A 24,761-nucleotide genomic window follows, 5' to 3' on the forward strand; every position below is an offset into this window, starting at 1 on the left:
ACAACTCCGCCCTGCCACAAGTTTATGGGTGTAGGCCAACTACTAAACCTCTCTGTGGTTCATTTCTCTCTCTATAAAATAGCAACAACAATTGCATCAACCTCATAAGAATTATTGGGAGATTATTGAAAGAGATGAAGGTATTTAAAGCACAGTGTCTGGAACATAGGAAATGCTAATTAATTTTAGCTACTATCAATAGCATGAACTAATGGTGGCACTAGTAATTGACAAACCTCTATATATGTTCCCATCATTTAGAGCAGGACCTCCAGGTTAAAAAGGGAAGAAGATGCAAAGCTTAATTATTTTTCCTGAAATTTTTCTCTAAGGAAAAGAAGATCCCACCAATGACTGTGAGCTATGAGATAATCATTCATCATTTAAAAGAGTGTTGGTATCAGGGGGTAAAATTTTAAATTTTAAAGAAAGAAAATAAACTTTCTTTGGTACATCTTTTATCTCTATTTACCCATATACTTATAGAGAGAGAGAGAGAATTACTGTTTGAGCACAAAACTGTGAGTCAGGAAGTATAGTTTTAAGTCCAGCATCTGTCACCGACTAGCTGATGACTTCAGACCTGTCTCTTTTCCGAGCTTTGGTGACCCCCTCATCTGTACAAAAAATGAGTGGGAAAAGATGACCAGGCTGGGAGGCACTCTAGACATGACCTATTAAAATTATCGATGGCCATCAGAATTCCAAGGGTGAGGGGGGCTTGAGAGATGAGCCCATCCAGAGGTTTCCCAGGCAGTGTGTAGGTTAAAAGTTGCATTAGTAAATGTTGTAATAAAATTTTGACTTCTAGAAGTATGTTCTTAGCTCTTTCTTTTTTATTTCAAATTCCTCTCCTTACTTACATCTGAACAATCCTGCTCTCTTTCTTTTACCCTGGTCATTTTCTCAACTCTCTTGATTTTTTTTTCTTTTTGGAGGAAGATTAGCCCTGAGCTGACATCTGCCACCAATCTTCCTCTTTTTGCTGAGGAAGAATGGCCCTGAGCTAACATCCGTGCCCATCTTCCTGTACTTTATGTGTGGGACGCTTACCAGAGCATGGCTTGACAAGCAGCGCATAGGTCTGCATCCAGGATCCAAACTGGCAAACCCCAAGCTGCTGAAGTGGAATGTGTGAACTTAACTGCTGCGCCACTGGGCAGGCCCAGGTGTCTTGATTTTAAACCCATTAAAGCCATTAAGCTAAGAGAGATTTCTTCTCAGCCTTTTCACTGACTCTCCAGTAAAATGTGACAAGTTTGGAAATCAATCCTTGCCTTATACATACATACATGCACATATGCACAATACATGTACACAGAAGGAATTCCCCTCAACCAGCAGACAGACACTAAAGTCACTGCAGATCCTGCCTTGTTTCTGGAGCCCAATTAAGCAGCTCACAGGAAAGTCATACTTTGAACTAATCTAAGTAAATTATATTTGTCTTGTTCATCATCTTCTAGACAAGAGCCCTTTGCACACATAAACAGGTGATGACATTGAAAACACTCTTTAAACTGTAACACTAACTGCAGTAACACAGATCCATATAGACAACAGAGTTCCCCAAAACATAACCAGAGATCAATTGACACCTGAAATAACACTGATAGTTTAAAAGACAACCATTATACTTATGTCTCTCTTTACCAACCACCACCCACTCAGAAAAAGAAACTAATTCTAACTGAATCCTATGGCTGTTTGAGGAATGTTTACAAATCACTACTCATCTTTCTCTTCTCCAGAGAAAAAGAAAGTATCATAACTTTTTCAAAGATTTTGTTTGTTCATTGTTTTTTCTGTTTTTACTTCTGCCCAGTTAAATTTATTAATATTAACAAATGTCTGTTCATAAAATTAAGTCATTCATAAGTTTCTTCATTATGTTCATATGTGTTCCCTTTTCCCTGAAGGACCTAATTCCTTCCTTGAATATTTATCTCACAGTCCCAGCTGGTGGAAGATTTCCAAGAATTGCAGAGGACATTGGAGGCTATGAACATGTTCTATGCCAACCTGAGGTTCTTTTTCCTTCATCAAGCCGGGATCTTGATGTGGGAAGCCCTGGCTTGGCTAACGCTGTGGCATTTTGGCAATGGCTGGCCTATTACCGTATTCATTTCCTTTTCTCTCACAGTTTCTCAGGTAAGCAGGCATCCTGGCAATGGCTTAAAGGGAAGGCTCAGAATTTTTTCTTCCCTCTTTATAAAGAGATTGGTGTCAGCAGCTGCCTGACATTTCTTGGCAGACTACTCATTAGTGTCTAAGACCGTCAATTTACCAAAATTCACTGGGCCCAAAATTCTCTTGTCTATAAAATGGCATAATTTTTTTCATGGAAATATTCTGAGGAGGGCTAAACAAGTTAATGTGTAAAACACCTTAGTATATGGTAAATCTTTGATTCATGACAGTTGCTACACTTTGCCCAATTTTACCTACACAAGTTGAGTAACTGAAGTTCTGTTCTCAGACCTTTTTCTTTCATTCATTTTTCAACCAACATTTATCAATACATCAAAACATGAATTCTTAGAGCAGAGACTACATCTTACTATACGAGGATTAAGAACATGTGAATTTCCCTAGAAATGACAACTAGCAGCTGGCACAAAGCAGGGAATTTAGTGAATCATTGGTGAATAAAGTATGGATCTCTGAGCATGGCCTTCTATGAGGAGCACAATGCATTGTGGGCACAACGGCAAATGCATCTGGTCCCTGTCCTTGGAAAATGTCATCCACTGGAGGTGACTGTCATTCAAATATCTAAACATACTCTATGACAGAATGACATTGATGCCAAGGAGAGGCACAAGCATGTGTTTTTTTGAGCAGAAAGAGGCATTTAATTCTGATCGGAACAACTAGAGAAGGTTTGTGGAGAATTAACATCAATGTTAATTGCAGAATTTTTTTTTAAAGCTTTTATTTTTCCTTCTTCTCCCATAGCCCCCCAGCACATCCTTGCGTATTTTTAGTTGTGGGTCTTCTAGTTGTGGCATGTGAGATGCCGCCTTAGCATGGCTTGATGAGCAGTGCCATGTCTGCGGCCAGGATTCGAACTGGAGAAACCCTGGGCCACTGAAGTGGAGGCACGAACTCAACCACTCAGCCATGGGGCTGGCCCTGAATGGCAGAATTTTATATATTAATTTTTTCTTGAAAAGCTAACTTGCTTTATTCCTTGAAAAGGAGCTTTTGGAAACAAGAAAGGAAACAAACATTTGTTTGGTGCAAAGGATAGCCAGGCCCTACATGTATTTAAGTTGCATAACAGCTCCATGAGTAAGGTGTTATTATCCTTGCTTATCAGATGAAGAACTGAAGTACAAGCTACTGATAACTTACCAAGAATCATGCTGCTCATAACTGTTAAAGAAGGTTTGGAACCCAAACCTGCCTGACTCCACAGGTCATACTCTTTCCACTCCACATTGCAAGATTCTGACAGGCACAAGGAGAGCATTCTAGGCTGAGAAAACCTCTTCTGCAAAAAGCAGGGAAGTGGGAAAGAATGTGATATGTGTGGGAAATAGAAAGTAAACTTAGCTTGAGGTCAGACGAGATCTCCCACTCTTCTTCTCAAACAGGCTCCTGAATCTAATAGCAGGCTAATTTATTAATTTCTTGACTTCTGAATTTCTCTAACAACTTCATCTTTCTAGGCTCAGAGTTCATTTTTGCATCATGACATACACACGTGTCCATATTTAAGAAGTCCAAGTGGAACCACCTGAAGCACAAATTTGTGATGAGTCATCTCAGAGCACAGATGTTGAGAGACTATGATGGGATTCTTGAAAGTCATTTCCCTGAGGCAGCGGTCTCCAAATTTGTTTGTGCACTCATATCAATAAAACATGTTTGTAAAACCCCACAAATAAATGTAAGCATACTAAAAATGAAGATATTATATATATATGTGTGTAATATAACATTATAATATACATGTTAAAATTAGAATTTTTTGAGAAAAAGGTTTATTTTTATTTAAGAAGTTCTAGTATTTTCCTTACCCCAATAAATGATTTAGCTCAATCTCTGGCACCCCATTAAGGAGCCCCCTCACATAAGAAAGATTGTCTTTACAAATGAAGAAATACCTGTAAAAGCATGAGAGGGAATATTCTTAGAAGTGGTCTGGACATTTATCTCTGGGAAACTAGGGGAATCCAGCAAGCCTGATTAGTTCTGCAAGGTTTGGGCTATGAAAAAATTAAGTACAAATTGCAGGAAAATAGATAAATTTTAAGAGAAAGAGAAGAATGCATAAGGAAGATCAGATGGCTCTGTTCAAGAGTCAAGTTTTGCAAAACCTAGATTGCTGGAAAAAGTCAGGGCAGTGATGGCTGTTGGTCTTATCCCCTCTAACATAAGCTGCAGGAGGGCAGGCACACAGTTGCATGTACCTCTGCAGTGTGGCACCTAGCAGAGTACCAGGCACATAGCAGGACTTCAATAAGTGTTTGTTGAATGAATGAATGAACAAACTAAGATAACAGTACAGGACTGCTAAGAGTGGCTTCTAGCCCTGGTTCTGTTAATGCTCACAATGTGACCTTGAGCAAATCCCATGTTATCTCTGGCCCCTAGTGTTCTCATCTCTAACATTAGGAGTTAAATAGATCTCTGCTTTTTCTGTGACATTGTAGGTTTTGGTGACTATATATTCAGGCTCCGGTGTAAATGCCTCTGAGCCTTTGCCTAAGCGAAATCCTTGCATTCAAGCCAGACTATCTTAGGAAAACTCAGAACCTATTTGTTTATCCTGAATGTGCTGGTTTTGTACTGAATTGGCAGAATCTTAGAATCACCTAGTCTTATCTATCCTGTTTCCGTTTGAGCAAATTGAGGCTTAAGTGGATTAAATAACGTAAGGTTGGATCTGGATTCGTATTAGAAATATGTCTGTCCCCAAAATGGTTAGAAGTTGCCATTTTATGTGAGAAGTTTCATTTAACTGGAAAATAAATATATTCCTGGTTATCTGGTTCCCTAGCCTCTAGTGACTTAGAAGTGGCCAATTTATAAGAGAAAGAAGGGAATGCTGGAGTTGGATCCCAGAGTCCTGAGAATAAACTACTGACAGCAAGTGATAAGAAAGGCAGACGGGAACTCACATTAGATGAGAGCCTGCCAAGTGTGAAGGTCAGAAATGGCCCATTTAGGTGACTGTCTCATATAATGCTCATGAGATGCAGGATTATACCACTCATGTTTGACAGCCAAGATTGATGTTCTAAGAGGTTAATTACCTAAGCCAATGTTCATAAGCTGATGAGTGGAAGAAATCACAGCACAGTACTAAATCATGCAGGCTCCAGAGTAGTCATTCCAGCTTCTCAATTCTGGCTGTCATTTACAGTCATCAAGAGAGCTTTTAGAAAACACTGCTGCCAAGCCACCCTCTCTAGATGTTCTGATTTAATTCATCTGTGGTGGCATCCGGACATTAGCACCGGTTTGAAATCCCCACAGGTGATTCCAACTTGCAGCCGGGATTAAGAACTGCTACTTTAACAACTGCCTTCTGTGGGAACTCAACCACTAGTTAGCTGGGTCACTTCGAACAAGTTAGCTAATATCTATAACCTCAGTTTCTTCAGTTGTAAAATGGAGATAGATGATGGCTTCAACCCAATAGGGATGTTGTTAGGATTATATGTGATATTCATGTGTTGTGCTGAATGCAGCCTGACATATGGGAAATGCTCTATAATTGGCGGCTGTTACTAATATTAGGCACAGTCTTTCCATAATCAAAATGAGGACCCACAAACATTAAGAAACATGTTTAATTGTTAGGTTGCTAAGAAGATAGGGAAGTAGACCATAAATCACGGCATCATTATATCGGAAGAATCTAAGAATCACCTAGTCTTATCTACTGTCATTCCATTTGAGCAAACTGAGGCTTAAGTAGATTAAACAACAGGGGGTTGGATCTGGATTCATATTAGAAATATGTCTGTCACTCAAAATGGCTAAAATGAATACTATATCATCATTATACACAACAAGTTTCATTTTACAAAAATATTTCTTTAGGCACACTATTCTGCCCTTTAACCACCAGCACTAGATAGATGAAATGTTTCTGGATTTACTCAGAAATCTTTATCACAGAAATAAAGCAGAGATGGTTTCTTACGTCATTGTGAGATTCAGGTAATGGACCTTTCCACCCTCCCTCCCCTGTCCTGAGAAAGTCAGAGGAAAAGTCGACTCTTTCCTGGAGGCAATTGTCAGTTGCTTTGGTGCTGGTATGTGGAATATTTCCGATCAGCCGCACCTTGTGCTGCTTTTTAAGGAATCGCTGTTTTCCAATTGGTTCAAATTTGTAGACAGCTCTCTATAAAATTTGTCTCCAGAAATAAAATTTGCACTTGTTGAAATTGATATAACTTTGATGACTCGTGAATGGAGTAAATAGATGGGAAATAGATCTGAAAGCAAATCAAGTAAACTCTGCTTTTTGCAGAAAAAACAGTGATTCATGAGCAAAATGAATATAGTCTTTTTCTCTCTGCTGCAATTTCTGAATGGTATATGGAAATAATTTATCAGTGGGTCAGTTAGGTAGACATGCCCTAAAGAAAGAGAAAACAATAATAATCTGAGAGTCAGTCTCTACAACATTTATGGGAGGGACTTTCCAGATTCTCTCTGTCTAAGCCATATCTGTGATAGAGAGGGAACGGGATCTTATATCTATTCATGATATTTTCTCATCCTTTCTCTCATGTTACTCTTTTAATCTCAGCCAAAAACAAAAAAAAAAAGGATTGCTCTTCATATTTTACCAAGGAGGAGGTTAAAACCCTAGAAGGTCATCTGGTGATTAGTGAAAACCTTGGGTACAATCCCACATTTTCTCAATTCTTATTCTTGTCTTAAGTCTTTCCCCATATATCATGACTAGAGATTATTGATTACTCACCTATTCAAGATACAGTATTTAGATGGATAGGGAGAAACTCAAGAGTGTTTTACACCTCAGCTTTTCAGCAGAATTCAAAAATAATTTTGTTATTTGTATGAGCCATGTTTTTCCTGGAACTCTTCCCTGATTCAACCACCCAGGTTAATTCTCCCTTAACATGCTCTTGTGACCTGTGTACCTCACTGATACAACTTATTTCTGCCTGTATACACACTAGACTGAACGCTGCATGAGGGCAGTATGCTGTTACTCACTGGTTTACAACCAGCCTTAGTCCATTGTAGCACATTGACTGGGTGCTCTAAATATCTTAATGAACAATTAAATAATTAATGCAAGAGAAGCCTGGGAATTTAAATTGGGCTTCACATTGAAAAAAATCTAAAATGCCAGGCTGGGAAGTATTTGCTCGATTAAGTAAACTACATGGGTCCAGAGAGAATCTCTGAGCTGGACAGCAGTGTAATTGGAATTGGGCTCTAGAAGGACATTTCTTGAAGCCACAAAGGGAAGATTGGAAGAGTGAGTGGCATGGAGGAGGGGAGACCAGAGAAGTGACTATTGTAACAACCTGGGTGAGAGAGAAAAGGAACCTGAGTTTGACTGGTGGTACAAATATGAAAATGGAAAATAATAAATGAAGACACACTGTATTGGCTGGGTCCATGGAACATGGTAAGTCATTAAACGTTGAGGAAACCCAAATACAAACCACCGTTTGAGTTGTAGGTGGTGACATTAACCAAGGGAGGAAAAGTAGAAGATGAAGCAAAACTGAAGAGTTGTTTTTCAACATCCTGAGTTTACAATATTGAAAGAAAACCTCAGGAGAGATGTCTAGCAGGTAATTGCAGGAAATGCACTTCTGGACCTTGGAGGGGAAATAAGGACAAAACATACCTGCTTGGGCATACTGTCCACAGAGGTCACCTAGAAAAAGATTAGAGGAAGAGACTTGATTTGACTGAGAATCTTAAGGACATTGCCACTGTAGAGTTGGAGGGGAGAAAAATGAGCCAACAAAGCTAAATGAGATTAACTGAGTCCTAGCAGGAACCACAAGAGAATGTATGAGGCAGAAGATAGGAGAGGATAAAGGTTAGAGATTGGCTAATAAACAAAGTCATATACTGAGAGGAGTCATTATAGAGAAAAGCCAATTCAATTTCATTTAATTTTGTTCAGAGAAATTAACAACTTCTGAAGAGAGAATTGGTGAGCTAGAAGATTTGTATATAAAGAAACTCCCTAGAATATGGGACAAGGTGACAATGGATTGGCTTGGATATAAGGTTACTTGAATGATAAAAAGTGTCCCTCATGCAAATATCCAGGGGATTCCATGTAGATAGAACTTCAAGTCAAAGGTGCTGATGAGAAAGAAGAGGGGAAGCAAAGAGAACAGTTAGGAAGTGAATGCAGTAGCTCTTGAAATCTGACCAGTGCCAGACAATGTACTGACACTTCAACATACATTTAATTTATATATATATATATACATATATATTTTTTTTTTTTAGAATTTTTTTATTAAGATTATGGTAGATTACAAGCTTGTGAGATTTCAGTTGTACATTATTGTTAGTAATGTTGTGGGTACACCACTTCACCCTTTGTGCCCTCCCCCCACCCCCCCTTTTCCCTGGTAACCACCGATCGGTTCTCCATGTCTATACGTTAAATTCCACATATAAGTGGGGTCATATAGAGTTTGTCTTTCTCTGTCTGGTTTATTTCGCTTAACATAATACCCTCAAGGTCCATCCATGTTGATGCGAATGGAACAATTTGGTCCTTTTTTATGGCTGAGTAGTATTCCACTGTGTATATATACCATATCTTCTGTATCCAGTCGTCAGGTTCTGGGCATTTAGGTTGGTTCCATGTCTTGGCTATTGTAAATAATGCTGTGATGAACATAGGGGTGCATGGGATTCTTGGGATTGCTGATTTCAGGTTCTTAGGGTAGATACCCAGTAGTGGGATGGCTGGGTCATAGGGTATTTCAATTTTTAACTTTTTGAGAAATCTCCATACTGTTTTCCATAGTGGCTGCACTAGTTTGCATTCCCACCAACAGTGTATGAGGGTTCCTTTTTCTCCACAACCTCTCCAACATTTGTCACTTTTGGTTTTGGATATTTTTGCCAATCTAACGGGTGTAAGGTGATATCTTAGTGTAGTTTTGATTTGCATTTCCCTGATGATTAGGGATGATGAACATCTTTTCATGTGTCTCTTGGCCATACTTATATCTTCTTTGGAGAAATGTCTGTTCATGTCCTTTGCCCATTTTTTGATCGAGTTGTTTGTTTTTTTGTTGTTAAGCTGTGTGAGTTCTTTGTATATTATGGATATTAATCCTTTGTCGGATAAGTAGCTTGTAAATATTTTTTCCCAATTAGTGGGCTGTTTTTTTGTTTCAATCCTGTTTTCCCTTGCTTTGAAGAAACTCTTTAGTCTGATGAAGTCCCATTTGTTTATTCTTTCTATTGTTTCCCTCATCTGAGGAGTTATAGTGTCTGAAAAGATTCTTTTGAAACTGATGTCAAAGAGTGTACTGCCTATATTCTCTTCTAGAAGACTTATTGTTTCAGACCTAATCTTTAAGTCTTTGATCCATTTTGAGTTTATTTTTGTGACTGGTGAGAAAGAATGATCGATCTTCATTCTTTTACATGTGGCTGTCCAGTTTTCCCAACACCATTTGTTGAAAAGACTTTCTTTTCTCCATTGTAGGCCCTCTGCTCCTTTGTCGAAGATTAGCTGTCCATAGATGTGTGGTTTTATCTCTGGGCTTTCAATTCTGTTCCATTGATCTGTGGACCTGTTTTTGTACCAGTACCATGCTGTTTTGATCACTGTAGCTTTGTAGTATGTTTTGAAATTGGGGATTGTGATGCCTCTGGCTTTGTTTTTCTTACTCAGGATTGTTTTAGCAATTCACAGTCTTTTGCTGCCCCATAAGAATTTCAGGATTCTTTGTTCAATTTCTGTAAAGAATGCCCTTGGGAGTCTGATTGGGATAGCGTTGAATCTGTAGATTGCTTTAGGTAGTATGGACATTTTAACTATGTTTATTCTTCCAATCCATGTGCATGGAATGTCTGTCCATCTCTTTATGTCGTCGTCAATTTCTTTCAAGAAAGTCTTGTAGTTTTCATTGTATAAATCTTCACTTCCTTGGTTAAATTTATCCCAAGGTATTTTATTCTTTCCGTTGTGATTGTGAATGGGATTGAGTTCTTCAGTTCTTTTTCTGTTGGTTCATTGTTTGTGTATAGAAATGCTACTGATTTACGTATGTTGATTTTATACCCTGCAACTTTGCTGTAGCTGTTGATTACTTCTAAAAGTTTTCCTATGGATTCTTTTGGGTTTTGTATATATATGATCATGTCAACTGCAAACAGCGAGAGTTTTACTTCTTCATTGCCTATTTGGATTCCTTTTATTTCGTTTTCCTGCCTAATTGCTCTGGCTAACACCTCCAGTACTATGTCAAATACGATTGGTGAAAGCGGGCACCCTTGCCTTGTTTCTGTCCTCACAGGGATGGCTTTTAGTTTTTGTCCATTGAGTATGATGTTGGCTGTGGGTTTGTCATATATGGCCTTTATTATGTTGAGGTACTTTCCTTCTGTACCCACTTTATTGAGGGTTTTTATCATAAATGGGTGTTGGATCTTGTCGAATGCTTTCTCTGCATCTATTGAGATGATCATGTGGTTTTTGCTTCTCATTTTGTTGATGTAGTGTATCACGTTGATTGACTTGCGGATGTTGAACTATCCCTGTGTGCCTGGTATAAATCCCACTTGATCATGGTGTATAATTTTTTTTACGTATTGCTGTATTCAGTTTGCCAGAATTTTGTTGAGGATTTTTGCATCTATGTTCATCAGTGATATTGGCCTGTAGTACTCCTTCTTTGTGTTGTCCTTGTCAGGTTTGGGGATCAGAGTGATTTTGGCTTCATAGAAGGTGTTGGGGAGTACTCCATCTTCCTCAATTTTCTGGAATAGTTTGAGAAGGATAGGTATTAAGTCTTCTTTGAATGTTTGGTAGAATTCTCCAGAGAAGCCGTCTGGTCCTGGATTCTTATTTTTGGGGAGCTTTTCGATTACTGTTTCTATTTCTTTACTTGTGATTGGCCTATTCAGATTCTCCATTTCTTCCTGATTCAGTTTGGGGAGGTTGTAAGAGTCCAGGAATTTGTCCATTTCTTCTAGGTTGTTCAATTTGTTGGCATATAGTTTTTCATAGTATTCTCTTATGATCCCTTGTATTTCTTTGGTATCTGTTGTGATTTCTCCTCTCTCATTCCTAATTTTATTTATTTGAGACTTCTCTCTTCTTTTCTTGGTGAGTCTGGCCTAGGGTTTGTCGATTTTGTTAATTTTTTCGAAGAACCAACTCTTTGTTTCATTGATCCTTTCTATTGTCTTTTTAGTTTCAAGATCGTTTATTTCTGTTCTTATTTTTATTATTTCCCTCCTTCTACTGACTCTGGGCTTTGTTTGTTCTTTTTCTAATTCTGTTAGGTGTCGTTTGAGGTTGCTTATGTGAGCTTTCTCTTGTTTTGTGAGGTGAGCCTGTATTGCTATGAATTTCCCTCTTAGGACTGCTTTTGCTGCATCCCAAATGATTTGGTATGACGTGTTCTCATTTTCATTTGTCTCCAGATAATATTTGATTTCTTCAATAATCCATTGTTTGTTCAGTAGCGTGTTGTTTAGTCTCCACATTTTTGCACCTTTCTCTGCTTTATTCTTGTAGTTGATTTCTAGTTTCATAGCATTGTGATCAGAAAAGATGCCTGATATTATTTCAACTCTCCTGTATTTATTGATGCTTGCTTTGTTTCCCAGAATATGGTCTATTCTTGAGAATGTTCCATGCGCACTTGAGAAGAATGTGTAGCCTGCTGTTTTGGGATGAAGTGTTCTATATATATCTATTAAGTCCATCTGGTCTAATTTTTCATTTAATTCTATTATTTCCTTGTTGATTTTCTGTCTGGATGTTCTGTCCATTGGTGTTAATGGTGTGTTGAGGTCCCCTACTATTCTTGTATTGTTGTTGATGTCTTCTTTTAGTTCTGTTAAGAGTTGCTTTACAAATTTTGGTGCTCCTGTGTTGGGTGCGTATATATTTACAAGTGTTATGTCTTCTTGGTGGAGAGTCCCTTTTATCATTATATACTGTCCCTCCTTTGTCTTTCTTTACCTGTTTTACTTTGAAGTCTACTTTGATATTAGTATAGCGACACCTGCTTTCTTTTGTTCATTATTAGCTTGCAGTATTGTCCTCCGTCCCTTCACTCTGAGTCTGTGTTTGTCTTTGGGGCTGAGGTGTGTTTCCTGGAGGCAGCATATTGTTGGGTCTTGTTCTTTGATCCATCCTGCCACTCTGTGTCTTTTGATTGGAGAGTTCAATCCATTTACATTTAGAGTGATTATTGAAATGTGGAGGCCTACCACTGCCATTTTATCTCTTGTTTTCCAGTTCTCTTCAATTTCCTTTGTTTCTCGTCCCATGGTTTAGTCTGTTCTGATGTAGAGCTGCTACTCTCTGTTGTTGTCCTTCTACTTATCTCCTTTGCTCTTGGTTTTGTAGTCCCTTTCCTTTTTTTGATTTTTCAGGAATGAGGGTTTTCCTGAGCATTTCTTGAATAGGAGGCTTGGTGGCAATGAACTCCCTTAATTTTTGTTTATCTGGGAAAGTTTTTATTTCTCCATCGTATTTGAAGGATATTTTCACTGGGTAGAGAATTCTCGGCTGCAGGTTTTTGTCCTTCAGATTTTTGAATATATCATTCCACTCTCTTCTAGCCTGTAAAGTTTCTGCTGAGAAGTGTGCTGAAAGCCTGATGGGGGTTCCTTTGTAGGTTAATTTCTTCTGCCTGGCTGCCCTTAGTATTCTCTCCTTGTCATTGACTTTTGCTAGCTTCACTACTATATGTCTTGGGTTTGGTCTACTTGAATTGATAAAGTTTGGAGATCTATTCGCTTCTGTCACATGAAGTTTCATCTCCCTCCCCAGGTTTGGGAAGTTCTCAGCCATTATTTCTTTCAATAGGCTTTCTGCCCCCTTCTCCCTCTCTTCTCCCTCTGGTATACCTATAATCCTTAGGTTGCATCTCCTAATTGCGTCAGATAATTCTCAGAGAGTTTCCTCATTTCTTTTTAGTCTTAGCTCTCTCTCCTCCTCTGTCTGCAGCATTTATATATTTCTATCTTCCAAATTGCTAATTCTTTCCTCCATATTATCGGCCCTACTGTTCAATGCATCTAGATTTTTCTTAATCTCCTCTATGGTGTTCTTCATTTCCAGTATTTCTGTTTGGTTCTTCTTTATAGCATCGAACTCTTTTGTGACATAGCTCCTGAATTCGTTGAGTTGTCTATCTGAATTCTCTTATAACTCATTGAGTTTTTTAATGATGGCTGTTTTGAAGTCATCATCATTTAGGTTGTATATTTCATTGTCTTTGGGATTGTTTTCTGTGTGTTTGTAATTTTCCTTCTGTTCTGGAGATTTAATATATTTTTTCATATTGCTTGATGTTGTAGACTTGTGCCTCCACATAGAGATAGTTTCTGCTTCCACTTGTTTCTACTGGTGTGGTGGGTGGACAGCTGTTTATACTGCTCCAACCAGGAACCCTAACAGCTGTTGCTAACTGGGCCTGGGCCTCTCCACGCAGTCACAGTGATCCTGTGGGTTCCCTCTTCAGCTGTGGAGGCCATCACAGGGGGGCTTCAGGCTACTGGTGCCTACTGTTGCAGACCACCTAGACGTGGTCCGTCCTTAGGTTTTGCAGTGGTTTTATGGGCTTTCCCAGCGGCCAGGGGCAGGATCACTTATATTTGCAGCTCTGTCGCTGTCGGCACCCACAAAATCTCACTTGTCCACTATGGGTCACAGCAGAGCTATGGGCATTTTCTACAGTCTGTGGTTAGCTCCCCTAGCTACGCTAATTTTGTCCCAAGGTCTTCCAGCCTTGTGGTTGCCATATGGGTGCTCTCTACTAGTGCTGTGCAGAAGCTATTGCTGAGGCTTCTGTGAGACTGTAGAGTTTCCCCCCTGGGCCACAGTGCCAGGTTTCTGGAACTCCACCCAGCCCCAGACCTCTCCCCTAGGATCTCGGGGAGCCCATTGCCCTAACTGGGGGATAGCCAGATACCTTGAGTTCAGTGGCAGCTGGTCAGTTGCTGCCCTGCCTGGGATTCTCCTCTTTTGGACCCTCCCAGCATTGTGGATGCTGGGCAGGGCCTGTCTGCTAGTGGCAGGCAAAGACCCCGCCTGCTGCCCGGACGGGACTTCAGAGTTTCTCCCCCAGGCCACGCAGCCAGCCGCTGGAGCTCCACCCAGCCCCAGACCTCTCCCAGGAGATCTCCGGTAGTCTCGAGCCTCTCCCGGGTGAGAACCTGGTCAGCGGAGCTTGCCGTGGCAGCTGGCAGGCTGGCGTGCCATTTGGGAGAGGCCCCAGGCGTTGTGGAAGCTGGGAGGGGCATCTCCGATAATGGCAGTCAAAGTCCCTGCCTGCCGCCGCCGGGAAGGAACTTCAGAGTTTCTCCCCCAGGCCATGTTGCCAGCTGCTGGAGTTCCACCCAGCCCCGGACTTCTCCCAGGAGACCTCCGGTTATCCTGAGCCTCTCCCGGGCTAGAACCCGGTGAGCGGAGCTTGCCATGGCAGCTGGCGGGCTGGTGCGCAGTTTGGGAGAGCCCCCAGGCATTGTTCAACATACATTGTATTTTTAAAACTCAAGATAATTCCCTGTACTTTATGCATCATCTGTGGGTAAAAGAGCGAATCTCTAGAAAGGAAGGTGTAGGCTCATTATCATGTGTTTAGTTAGGAGAAGAAGTGTAAGTATTAACAGAACCTAAGAACAGGACTCTGGTCAGTGCATCCCCATGGCTATAAATTCCACATCGTGGCTTAGGGCAGCCTCACTTTCTGGTCTCAAGCTCTGCATAGTCCTTCTGTCAATAAATCAGATGGTGCAGAGTCTGATATAGATCACCAGATGTGTTAGAACACAAATTCTTTTGGTGTGAGTTAACATTTGAGTTTGTCCCATTGAGAAGGGGACTCAAATGGCTCTTGTGCATTCTTTTACAACTGCCTGAGCAAAGGGTCCCAAATTATAAGTTTTAACAATTTCATCCACTGGGCAATGTTTTTGGCTCCCACACTTAACGAGGATAACAGCTGGATTCTGGGCAGCAATTAATAGGAAGTTTTGGAATACCGGTCATGAGAAGAAAGATTATTGACTGTTTTTATCCCTAGGTAGCGACATTTTGTGGCTTTAGTTTTTGCTCTTCATTAGGAGATTTTGTAGGTCATGTTGAAATGTCAAGCTGAAATAATCTGAGGTCTAGAGTTTGGACAGAATAATTGGCTTTTGTAAACAAGCTGCTTTCTCAGTACATTGAACAGGGCTTAAAAGGTATGGAAAATTACCAGCCACTCATTGAACATTTTTCTGTTAATTTTTTATCTAGTAATGTAAATTTAAACTCCAAACTCATGTGAATTCAGGGTGGTAGTTACAAATACTCAGGTGATAATTCTTTTTGACATAGCAGAAGATGTTTTCCATGAGGGTAATATTTTTCTAAACCATTGTGTACTGAGATTGTAGATTTGGGTGCATCTATACTATGCATATCTAAGACAAAGTCTCCCACCCCCACCCCCCCCACTGAGCTCTCTGAACAAAAGACCTATGTTTCATGTAATAGTAGCATCTATTTGGCAGCCCAAGCAACTTCTCATGACCACCATTCTGGTTTGCAGGTTCCTTTTCAGTCTTCAGTTGCTAGGCATTTTCATTACTTGCTTATGCGCTCAGTATGACTGTACAGTGATCTCATTTATATTTTATCCATGTACTTTTTGAGATGTTTTACAGTTTAGTTTTATGGTTGTCTATTATATGAGGCAGCCTTGAGCAGAAGGATGAATAGGGTTTTCAAAAATAATTCTTCCCACCTTCTCACTTGTTTTGAATTACCTGTCAAGGAACAAAAATTCCCACTATTGGTTTATGTGCAAGTAAATAGAATTCAGATTCTGAAAGCAATTATGAAAGCAGAATTCTAAAAATCTATTGTATCAAGGGTATTATCACTAGTACTAAACATTTACCATCCAAAGTACACAGAATATGACAAATTTCATTTAAATGGGAAATTTCTGATAAAATATTAATCTTAATATTTTTTTGGATACTTCATGTACAATTGATTCTATTATTTTGCAGCAACACCCTCATATACAATTGCCACTTAACATTTGTGGTGGTTAGGCTTAGAGAATTTTTTTAAATGATCATTTCTTTTAATGCCCAAAAAAACAAATGTTATGGTATTCTAAGATAAGGTATACAACACAAAAAATGACATTGAAATATATTAATTACACTTTCTTGTTTGAAGAATAGTATATTCTGAAAAATTTAAACACAACTCACAAGATTCAGTGAGTTCTTATATTGGCAATATTCAAAATTACTATACATTAAAAGACTAAGGGTCATTCATGAGTAATCAAAATCAAGACTACAATGAATGTTGATTAAAATCACACTACCTGTTATAATAAATAAAAAACAAAATCTCAGTGACTTATCACAATAGAAGTTCTCAATCCATAAAATGTAGTAGAAAGAAGGCATTCTGGCAAGGGAACTCTGCTCCTCACAGTCATTGAGGAACAAACCCTGTAGGAGACTGCAATAAGCAACACAGGTAGGACTGCCAGACTTCACAAATCAAAACACAAGCTGCCAAGTTAAATGTAAGCCACAGATAAACAGGGAAAACCTTTGTTATAACCAACTTTTCACACCACAGGAATTTAATATTGTTAAAATAATGTTATGTAATAAATACTCAGCATTCTAATTCCCCCACTTTTCCCAACAGCAACCTTTGTAGATGTTTTATTTTCAGGTTCAGGATCCAATCAAGGATTGTTTGTTAAGTAATTTTTAATATAAATATCTCCCATGCAATATTTATAGCTCACTTATACTAAAAAATTATCTGTTGTCTATCTGCAATTCAAATTTCATTGGGTATACTGTATTTAAACTGGAAACTCTAACACATGGCTTTCAGAGTTTCCATAAATGTTAATAATCAGGGAACAGATGAGGAAGAGAAAGACTAGAAAGTCATATGGTTCCAGTTTGAGGGGAGGAGGCAGGACCTAGTTCAGGCCTAGAATTAGCATTCATTACTTTTACCCATGTTGTATTGGCAGAACCTGGTATCATGGCCGCACATAAGAAAGTTTGTTTGAGGGGCCGGCACCATGGCCGAAGGTTAAGTTCACGCCTCCGCTGCGGCGGCCCACGGTTTCGCTGGTTCGGATCCTGGGCATGGACATGGCACTGCTTGTCAGGCCACGTTGAGGCAGCATCCCATGTGCCACAACTAGAAGGACCTATAACTAAGATAAACAACTATGTACCAGGGGGAATTTGGGGAGAAAAAGCAGAAAAAAAAAAGATTGGCCACAGATGTTAGCTCAGGTGCCAATCTTTAAAAAAAAAGAAAGTTTGGTTGAAACCATGCACTGATGCCATGCTCAGAAGAAAAGATGAATGTAAGGTTGAGCAGTAAGTCAATGTCCACCATACCAATGGTCCATGATATAGTACTCCTCAAAAAGTACTGCTCAGCAATGTGGAATGGTATTTAAGAGAAAAGACATTGGAATCAAGGAATTGAGGGCTTGCAGTATATGGAAAATCATAGGTGAAGACATCTCAGCTGTCTACATAACCAGATACAGAGGTAGCATGACTCAAAGTAGAATACAAAGAGATTCATGACTTAAAATAAAATAAGCTATCATTACATAGTAACAAAATTTTTACAAGATGATTTTCCTGCAGCTTGGATATACCCAGAAAGCAAAACAATGCAATGGGAAATGCAAAACTATTTCTAAGAAATCCATACATATATGGATATATATAAAATGAGAGGACTATGTGACTTGTGAAGAATGCCACCTAGATAGCAGTTGCATGCTAAGCACTGTAGCATCAAAAGACCCTGAAGCCTTCAAACATATGTGGATCATGATTCTATGTCAGAAAATTTCAATAATGACTACTAATAATTTCAGGAATTTGAATGGATTAAATTCAAATTAATTAAATTTGATTAGGATTAATTAGGATTCAAATGATAAATGACTTAGAAAAACTATAGGCCATTTAAAAGGTACCAAATAATACTGACATATGGCTTTAGCAAATATAGGTAACTGTTTAATGTAGTGGAAACATGTTTTAATCTATATTTCATAGAAATACAGGTATTAGACATCAGCCTTCTACTATGAAATCTTATTTACTTTGAAAGTGAATCCATGGCTCACATATCACTTTTTTATGTGGTAATTACTCATTAAGAAAATAGAAGGAATATTTGGAAAGCAATGAACTCTGTTTGGAGTGTTTGCCATGAAAATCCCATTCAAAAAAAGTGACATGAAATGTAAGAGCATTTTTCCTCCAAGAAGTCACCAATATTTCCCTTCCTTTCTTGGTTCTCCTCCTGGTCCTTTCTAAGCTTTAGTAGCCCTGACACAAGGAAAAAGCACCGAAGTGACGGAATTCTTTCCTGTCAGATTTGGTGCCCAATAGAAGTTGCAGTATGTCTTCCTCATTGTATTTCTAGTGATCTATATGACCTCTGTGAAGGGTAATATTGGAATGATCCTACTCATCAAGACAGATTCCAGACTTCAAACACCCATGTACTTTTTCCTAAAACATTTGACTTTTGTTGATATCTCTTATACCTCTGCTATCACTCCCAAGATGCTGCAAAATTTCACAGTAGAAAAGAAATCAACATGATTCAGGGACTATGTCATACAGTTAGTCGTTTATGCAACATTTGTGACGAGTGTCTGTTATCTACTGTTTGCTTTTGCAGTGGACCACTATGAAGCCATCTGTAACCCACTTTACTATGCCATAATTATGTCTTAAAGAGCCTGCATCCAGTTGGCAGCTACTTCAAATGTCATGGGCTCAATAAATCCTTGTACACACCGGTTTTACATTTCCACTGTTCTCCACAAGTCCAATACCATAAATCAGTTTTTATGTGACATTCCCCCAATTCTCACCCTTCCGTGCTCCAACATTGACATCACCATCATGTTTGCTGTCTTTGTGGGATTTAACTTGGTGTTCATTGTATTGTTTATCATCTTTTCTTACGTTTATATCATGGCTACCATCCTAATTTTGTCTTCTACTGCAGGGAGGAAAGAAGCCTTCTCCATGTGTGCCTTGCATCTGAGAGAAGTCAGCATTTTCTATGGAACTCTGCCATACATGAACTTGCAGCCTCATTCTAATAATTCCTGGGAGAATATGTAAGTGGCTTCTATGTTTGATGGCATTGTGATTCCCAAGTTGAATCCCCCGATCTATAGTTTGAAAAATAAGGAGGTAAAAGAAGCTCTAAATGGGAAGGGAGAAATTCTTCCAGATTGGTCCAAAATTGTTAAGATTCATCACATGAAAGTATCCAGTAGAGATGTTTGACAATTTAATGTTTCTGAATTTGGAACATGTTCACATCTTAAACCATGCTACCTCTTTTGATGGATATGTTCCTAGAATGTAGGAAATACAGTCACATCTCATTGATTAATTTTCCCTTGAATATAGTTTGAGAAACATATCTTGTACTATTCATGGTTATTTAAAATATTAAATATGTATGGACTTTACAGATCACCTATCTGTTGCATTTGTTGCATTTCAGATATATTCCAAATTTGAAATATGTTCTTAAAGACTAAAAAACACCAATTTAGTATATAATCAATATTAAAATTGAAGTTCGTTATTTCACATTCATTTAAACATGTTTCCTAAACTGTCTACAAACAGGCTGTTCATATGTTCTGTTCCAGTTATTGTATAAACCTGAGTGTGAAATGACCATACCTCTTTGAGCAGTACCTTATGACTCAGGCTATACATTCAACTAAATCTTCTCCTATTAGCAACAATCTCTAGCACTTGGAAACAGTTATTTCTTCTGTGATGTTGTTACTTCTTTTTGTCATCAGTTATCCTCTTTAGTCTGAATCCATCTCTTTCTTCCATAAGGTAAGGAAACTCCTGGAAGCATTTTCTGTATTTCTCTCCAATAGAGATAGAAAATCTCAACTGTATATGGATCCAGAAACTGAAACAATAGTCATTCATTTATGAAAGAAAATGAAAACACTAGATCATAAACCTGTATGGACTGATATGTTCATCACAGTGTTATTGACAACAGCCAAGACATGGAAACAACCTAAGTGTCCATCAATGGATGAACGGATAAAGAAAATGTGGTATATTTACAAAGAAATATTATTCAGCCATAAAAACAAATGAAATCTTGCCATTTGCAACAATATTCATGACCCTTGAGGGCATTACACTAACTGAAATAGACAGAGCAAGACAAATGCCATATGATCTCACTTAAATGTGGAATCTGGAAAAAAAAATGAAAAAAATCAAGTTCAAAGAAAAAGAGAACAGATTGATGGTTTCCAGGTGACTGGAGTGGAGGGTGGGCAAATAGGTGAAGGGGATCAAAAAGTATAAAGGCAGTTATAAAATAAATGTGTCATGGGAATATAATGTACAGCATGGTAATTGTAGTTAATAATACCATATTGCAGATTTGAAAGTTGCCAAGAATGTAAATCTTAAACGTTTTCCTCAAATGAAAAAGAAAATGTAATTGTATATGGTGACACATGTTAGCCAGACTTATTATGGTGATCATTTAACAATATACAAAACTACTGATTCATTATGCTGTATATCTGAAATTAACATTATATGTCAATTATACCTCAATAAAAAAGTCTGTAGGATATGTTGCTCAACGCAAAAAATATGATTGTGATAAGCTAATAACAGTAATTTTATATATATATATTTATATGCAGTTATAACTAAAATTCTAGACAAAATTCCTTGGAATGTAACAATGCGCTTTTCAGATGGAAGTGAAAATCTGTTTGTATCTTGTCTATTCAGGACTAGACTAAAGACATAAGTAAATTCATATGGTTAAAAATACACGTTACGCTGCACACAAAACATTTTCAAAGATTGACTATACGTTGGGAACAAAACAAGTTTCAATGAATTTATGAAAACAAATAATATTAAGCAGTATTTCTGATTAAAATGGTGTGGAATTAGGAAGAAACTACAAGAAGAAAGCTGGAAAAGTCACAAATAGGTGGAGACTAAACAACATGCTACTGAATAACTATTGGATCGATGAAGGAGTCAAAGGAGAAATCAAAAAATACCTGGGGACCAATGAAAATGAAAGAAAAACATACCAAAACTTACGGGATGCATCAAAAATGGTACTAAGACGGAAGTATATAGCAATAAAGGCCTACCTCAAGAAAGAAGAAAAATCTCAAGAAAACAATCCAACCCTACACTTAAAAGAACTAGACAAAGAACAAAAGAAGCCCAAAGTCAATAGAAGGAAGAAAATACAAATCAAAGCAGAAAATCATCTTCAATGGTGAAAAACTGAAAGCTATCCTTCTAAGAGCAGGAACAAGATAACAATGCCCACTCTTGCCACTCTTCTTTGTCATAGCACTGGAAATCCTAGCTATAGCAGGTAGGCAAGAAAAAGAAATAGAAGGTAATCAAATTTGAAAGGAAGACCTAAAACTGTCTCTATTTGCAGATGACATGATTCTATAAATAGAAATCCCTAAAAACTCCAAGGGAAACCTACTAAGAAATAACTAAGAAACAGTAAAGTTGTAGGGTACAAAATCAACATACAAAAATCAGTTGCACTTCTATAAACTAACAGCAAAGTGGCAGAAAGAGAAATCAAGAATACAATCCAATTTACAATCACAATAAAATACTTAGGAAGACATGTAACCAAGGAGTGAAAGATCAGTATGGTGAAAACTATGAGACGTTGTTGAAAGAAACTGAAGAAGACATAAAGAAATGGAATGCTATCCCATGCTCATGGATTGGAAAGATTAACATAGTTAAAATGATCATATTACCTAAAGAAATCTACAAATTCAATACAATCTTCATCAGAATCTCAGTGACATTGTTCACAGAAATAGAGCAAAGAATTCTAAAATTGATATGGAGCAACAAAAGACTCCAAATAGCTGAAGCAATCCTGAGAAAAAAGAACAAAGCCAGAGGTATCAGAATCCCTGATTTCTAAATACACTGCCAAGTTAGAGTAATCAAAAAGGATGGTACCTGCGGAAAAAAGACACATCCAGATCAATAGAAGAGAATTGACAGCCCAGAAATAAACCTGCACATCTATCAACAGCTAATTTTCAAGAAAGGAGTGAAGAACATACAATAGAGAAAGAAAAGTCTCTCCAATAAATGGTGTAGAGAAACCTGGACAGCCACAAGCAAAAAAAAATGAATGTAGACCATTATCTTACAACATAGGTACAAATTAATTCAATGTGGATTAAACACTTGAATGTAAGACCTGAAACCATACAACTCCTGGAAGAACACTCAGGCAGGACTCTCCTTGACGTCTCTCTAAGCAGTATGTTTTTGAATATCTTGTCTCCACAGCAAAGGGAAACCAATGAAAAAATAAACAAATGGGACTGCATCAAACTAAAAAGCTTCTGCACAGCCAAGGAAACCATTAACAAAATAAAAAGCTTTCCAATTGGGAGAAGATAATTGCAAATCATGTTTGATAAGGGGTTAACATACAAAATCATTATCTGAGAACTCACAGAATGTTTACCTCACCATTATGAGATTCTGCCTGACACTATCTAATTCTAAGGGACACAGATTATGATAAGAGGAAAGAATAAGCACATGGCTATCAAGCCAATATACTCTCCTTGTGCTGTGTCATCCCAAAGCTACTGTCTGACTCCATGCTCATACGGCCTCGTGAGTAGTGTTACGGTAACAATTTTGGGATAATACCTAGCATGACTGGGACACTCTTTTTCAAGATACCTATATGCTTTGAAACAGTGGTATATGCTGGCCCTGATAGCTAGAATATATGACTCTGGGAACCAAGAAAGGGAAGTAGAAGTAGCCTGTATCACAATTACTCACACAGGCACTTAGGGAGTTTGTCTTTCCTGTCACTTCAAATTTAAGACTGATGGACTGTGCATTTCTCTTCCTGAGAGCATTCACTGCTACCAGCCTGGGAGGTCTGAACCACTGGGGGAATTAACAACCACCAAAAGCAGCCTTCAACATATGATTGATGAGAATTGTTATATGTGGACTCAGCTTCCTGGTCCCTCAGCTTGGTTAACTCTAAGATCTCTGTTTTATACTGACTCCAGAGAATCCTCAACTACAGTAAGCTCCCATAGACCACAGAAGTAACTGACTTTTATTGGCCAACTTCCTTTTTCTGTCTCATTTCCTCACTCCTATACTGGTGCTTCCTTGACTCCCAAAGAAGTATTCAAACTTAAATCCTGGTTTCAGGTTCGGCTTCTCGGAAATGCAAACTGGTAAACCAACCTGGCCTGAAAAGCAAGAAGATAAAAGTATTAAAGCTTCTATGATTATAAAGAAACAAAATATCCTTGCTCTATTTCTTTTGCTAGGATATTTCCTAAATCTTTCTTCGCAGCAAGCAAAGATAGGGGAACCTCCTTTCCTTGACATGTAGAATGGAACTTAGCTTTGGTCTGTACACCTATGTGTCTGCGTGTATATGTGTGTGTGTGATAGTCAAGCATTTAAAACTTGCCTTGTAAGTTGACCTTATATTTTGCAATAAATAAGATGTGTTCAAAAATAGTAACAGTAGTTATGCTTGTTTGGTAGAATCACAAATGATTTTTATTCTTTCTTTTCTACTTAGGCATACTTTACAATGATTTATAATAAACATGACTACTTTTGTCATTTAAAAATCAAAGTTAAAAGTTCTTAAAATAAAATTTCAGCTAAGTACCTTTCCATCCCTATGAGTGATTTCTGAAGGAGTTATATCTGTAAACATAGACATCTAGATGTGATTTGCTAAATCACCGTTACACAAGGTGCAATGTTTTCTATATAAATAAGAGGGCACTGTCTACTGTCTTAAGAGAGAAAATCTAGTCTGGTTCTTGCTAAGAGAAGACTAGAGGTGTAATAGTAGGATATCTCAGACTTCAGCATGGATTACAGTAGGCTGCAGTGTAGATAAAAAGAGAAGGGACTGAATATACCTTTTTTTAAACCCAAAATTGCTGGACACAGTCATGCATCAGAGTGAAAAGAGAGCAAAGGAGATTGTTGACCTCCCTAGTCCATGAAGAAGTAATAGTAGCATCAGCCTTATTGGTATATAGAAAGCAGAAATTGTATATGCAATTAGGAATAGGAAAAAGATGGTTGGGTTGCAATAGGTGAGCCTCAGGTGGCTTACAGGAGACTCAATGAAATGTATTTCCCAACCTGCACAAAGTTGGGCTCTGTGCTTATTCAGAGTACCAGTCCTTTGAGGTTCACTTTGCTGTCACCTTTGGCATGAAGCTACCTTTGTGCCCAGATTGCTGTCATCTCCCTGGGCACTAGACTCTTTCATATTTTAGGAGTACCCTCACATTGTGGACGTGACAACTATAAATAATAAACTGCGCTACAAGGCACAGTTCTGTACTAGATAGAATTCTTCTGAAGACTTGATCTATACAGTAACCCTCCCTTATCCACAGGAGATACTTTTCAAGACCCCC

At 38.2% G+C, this 24,761-nt stretch overlaps 1 pseudogene; it reads left to right on the plus strand.

Moving 5' to 3' along the window:
* Nucleotides 1–17,285: 17,285 nt before the first annotated feature.
* LOC139040638 (olfactory receptor 5AK2-like) lies at nucleotides 17,286–19,545 on the plus strand (annotated as a pseudogene).
* Nucleotides 19,546–24,761: the final 5,216 nt, after the last annotated feature.

This window comes from Equus asinus, chromosome 17 (genome assembly GCF_041296235.1).
Source record: "Equus asinus isolate D_3611 breed Donkey chromosome 17, EquAss-T2T_v2, whole genome shotgun sequence".
Lineage (NCBI taxonomy): Eukaryota > Metazoa > Chordata > Mammalia > Perissodactyla > Equidae > Equus > Equus asinus.